General features: G+C 36.8%; 1 pseudogene; it reads left to right on the top strand.

Annotated features, from left to right (window-relative positions):
* Positions 1–1,401: 1,401 nt before the first annotated feature.
* LOC108336872 (allene oxide synthase 1, chloroplastic-like) lies at positions 1,402–1,907 on the top strand (annotated as a pseudogene).
* The last annotated feature ends 2,491 nt before the right edge of the window (positions 1,908–4,398 follow it).

The following is a 4,398-nucleotide window of genomic DNA, read 5'->3' as shown; positions in this document are numbered from 1 at the left end:
GAGTATATAGAAGTCAGTTCCCCCCACATCGGACGTCTATATGGCTGTAGAAGTCGGATTGGTGGGATCAGACATCTAAATGGAGTTAAAAAGTGACTTTTTAGATTTCAAAAATGAGTATATAGAAGTCGGTTCCCCCCACATCGGACGTCTATATGGCTGTAGAAGTCAGATTGGCGGGATCGGACATCTAAATGGAGTTAAAAAGTGACTTTGTAGATTTCAAAAATGCGTATATTGAAGTCGGTTCCCCCTACATCGGACGTCTATATGGCTGTAGAAGTCGGATTGGCAGGATAGGACGTCTAAATGGAGTTAAAAAGTGACTTTTTAGATTTCAAAAATGAGTATATAGAAGTATGTTCCCCAACATCGGACGTCTATATGGCTTTAAACGTTTGTTCCCTCCAGAACATACGTCTATATGGTTGTTTTATGTACGGAAAATGCCACCAGTCATTTTTTACGTTAGATATTCCAGGGTTGAACGTCTAAAGGGTGACGTTAAAGGCATTTTCTGCACTAGTGTTTTCCAATATACTTGCCTTTTGAAATTAATTTTGGCTTAGCTAAATTAGTAGTTTGGACATCAATTGTCATGTCCTTTAACATGAATGAGCTCTTCATATGTAAACTTTACACTTTCACGAGTCATTCACATTGACTTGTACTTAATTTTAATGTCATTGATTTGACAAAATGCTCAATATTGCAGTTTATCATATTGATGCTTATATGCACCAATTGTGCCCTTTTAGCGTGGTTATATGATGAGAAGGGGAAATAGAAAATAGAGCCTGGACTTCTAACAATTATTTCTGTCCATCCATAATTATTTCTTCATTTCAAAGCTCCTTTATGAAAGATAGTATGTTATAGTACTATATTCTTTGCAAGAACCTACTTGGGTAAAGAGAAACTCATGCAAAATGCAACACACAAGCACATGATATGTGTTCTAAGAAGCTTTTAAGGACTATTTCTATAGAGGACAGGAATTTTGGAGATAAGAAATTGAATTGATTCCTTTCCAGCTTATTATCATTACTTTAATGCAACTTACACATGAGATACAAAAAATCCTTATGTTGTATTGTATTTTTATCTTAGTTTTTTTCCCATGGCTGAATTGTATATTAAGAAGGGATTTTGCTTTAATTGGGCTGGTTTGTCCCGTTTTAAATTTTAAATATTAAGACTACAAATTACTTCAAGTTTTATCAAAATGTGAGTAAAAGAAATAGTGTTTAAGGCATTCAAATTAAGAATAAAGTAGCATTTGTACTTTGATAGAGGAAAAAATTTGGCACTTGGCAGTTCAATGCAGAGTAAAATATTACTTCTTAATTCCAGATTATATTTACCATATATTTAAAATAATACAAAAGATACATAACGCAAATGAAGTTGGTTGTTTACGAAGCCTTCCGCATCAACCCTCCAGTGTCGTTGCAATTTGGGAGGGCAAAGAGGGACCTTCTGATCGAGAGCCACGATCACGCATTCCAGGTGAAGGAAGGGGACCTGTTATTCAGGTACCAACCACCACGAAGTATCCTAGGATCTTCGAGAGGGACGAGGAATTTGTGGGAGAAAAGTTCGTGGGGGAAGAAGGGAGAAGCTCTTGAAACATGTGTTGTGGTCCAATAGACCCCAACTAAATCTCCCACACTCAAGAACAAGCAATGTGCAGGGAAGGATTTTGTGACCTTGGTCTCAAGGCTTCTACTTGTCGAGTTTTTTCTGCGGTATGACTCCTTCGATATTCAGGTTGGAACTTCTCCATTAGGTTCTCTAAAGTCACCATTACCTCCTTAAGAGCATCGAGAAATGAGAGCATAGAGGGAGGGAGGGAGGAGAGGACCGATCTTCCCATCGGAGACGCTGGCAAAAAGAAGTGGACGTGAGGGTGGTTGTGGAGAGAGTGAGAGTTTCCAAGTGTACAATGTGGCACACCGTTAGCCAACTCAGACAAAATTTAATACCGTTGCTTTTGGAGGACTAAAAATTATAGTTTTCTTAAGAAAAAAGGATCAAAGTGAAGCAAAGTTTGGAAGAGGGACGAAACCCAAAAACGCTTGATACTTAAGGGACTAAAAATATATTTAACCCAACCTATAAAAAATACTCTAATACTTAAGTCAAAATGTTTTGGGTGTGGGTTGAGATCCCTTAATCAAAGCATTCAAAGTTGCCCAAAAGACCGAATGGGATCTCTAATGATGTATCTAGATGTATGTATATGAAAGATTTAAAGAAGACCTGTACTAATTTCAAAAGAATTTACTTGAAAACTTTGAAGGTCTACTTCACAAAATTGTTTGTGTTTACTTTGAGTTAATTGTATCCTTGAACGTAACATCAACTCAAAGTTTGATTTTGAAAAATTTGAGGAGTTAAAAATAGTGGGGGGTGAAAAAGAAGTTGAAAATTTTTCAAAAGCAAAAGTTGGAGTTATGAAAGATGGTTGGATGTTGAGAAAAGTTCAAGGATTGGAAAATCGCCTTTATCATCTTAGTCTCAACCTTAATTGTGGGAGTGGTAGTGGGCTTTAGTAACTCTTCCTCTTCTTCTCTTATCTCAATCTCTTCATTTTCTCTCTTTTCTTTCTCATTCCTTTCATTTATCTTTTTCTCTTCATACTCTCTTCTTCTTTCCTCCTCCTTTTTCTCTCTTCTTAATTGCTTCTCTTTCTTTCTTTGTTTTTTCTCTCTTTTCTCATGATCCTCATTCTCTCTTTGTTCTTTCTTCCTTCTTTTGTCTTCCTCTCTTGTTCTCTTAATCTTTCTTAATTCTTTTTGAACTTTTTCTTGTTTTTCATTAAGAGTTCTAAGCTCTTCTCTAAGGTAGGAAGGCATTGTTTTCTTTCAACTCTTTCTTTATTTTCTATCTCTCTCATTTGTTCATCTCTTCTTCTTTGAATCTCTTTTTTGCTCTTATCACTCAAGAGCTTGCTCACTTTTTCTTCAAACTAATCTTCTCTTTCAAAGAACCCTTCTACATTTTTTAGAAACGTTTTTCCTCTTTTAATGAGTTGTCTCATCTCGCATATTTGATCTTGGTTTATTACAAGGGAAGAAGGAACAAATTTTCTTTTCATGCATGATCTCAAGTCACACCAATCTTTAATTGGATATTTTCTACCTTTCTCAACCTTAGTTTGTCTTTGATTCCACCATTCACTTGCATGTCCTACAAGCCTAAAGATGCATAAACTAAGTATATGATATTTCCTATGCCTAACTATGAATGGGTGAAGCTCTTCTATTCTTTAATCCCATTCTAGGTATGATAATGCACTAGTATTCTCATCAAAGAATTGAAGTTCACTCCTAACTTTATGGCTTAATAGCAATGATAGTCCCATTTTTTGTCAGATTTGTTCGAAATGCTCCTACTATTTTTATAATGTTCAATGTAGTCCTAAAAATTGTAATTTGTGTTTAATTCAGTTCTTTTTGCAAACGTCGTTTAAATCGTTAACGGCCAAATGTTCAACTATGCAATCAGTGAATGACATGCGATTTAACTGCTAATGTGGACAACACCTCACCACCATTAAACCTGACCCGCCGCCATGAAACCCAAATGTGCCACCACTCTCCCTTCATTGCGAGCGTTGCCGCAGCACTACCTCACCACCATCAACACACACCTGCATGAGAGGAACCCAGAAACGCGACCCAACAGCAACAACAACAAGCCACTTCTTCTTCACAGCACAAGCAGCACCTACCTTGCCACCACTGCCTCAGGTCGCTACCGCCATCAACACTGCAAGACCTTAGTGCTGCCACCACCATGCGAACCCTAAAATTGTAGAGTCGCAATCTCCTTCTTTAAACCTTTTAGTAATAGTCATATGAAAAAATATATTTATAATTTGCAAGGGATGGAAAGCATATTTTTTCTTCTTTATATAATATAGTGAAATGAGTAAAAAAAAGTATATTTTTTGTTAACCAAGAACAGTTTAATTTGTTTATACTGGTTTTGGTAAAAAAAAGAATCGAAAATCTCATACCAAAAAGAAGAAAAAGGAAAGGGCTGCGAGGGTTTAGGGCTGAGTTTAGTACTTTCACTTTCTTTCTCCACCATCTCGCCAGCCACAACACCACCAAGCTTCTTCACACACCTACAAATTCATCCCTAATTTACGCTCCAAGGAAGAAGAGAGAAAGGTGCATGAGATCCCTTTCCTCAATCTAAAAACCTAATTTTGGGTGGGGAAAGGGCTGACACGTGGCAACACCTCATTGGCCACATCCACCTCACTACGCCTTAAATCCACGTCAGAATTTAAATGGTATGTTATTCACTGATTGCACAGCTGAACATTTGGCCGTTAACGATTTAAATGGTGTTTGCAAAAAGGACTAAATTGAACACAAATTACAA

The sequence above is a fragment of the Vigna angularis genome, chromosome 7 (genome assembly GCF_016808095.1).
Source record: "Vigna angularis cultivar LongXiaoDou No.4 chromosome 7, ASM1680809v1, whole genome shotgun sequence".
Lineage (NCBI taxonomy): Eukaryota > Viridiplantae > Streptophyta > Magnoliopsida > Fabales > Fabaceae > Vigna > Vigna angularis.
This window is presented reverse-complemented; position numbering and strand designations above follow the sequence as displayed.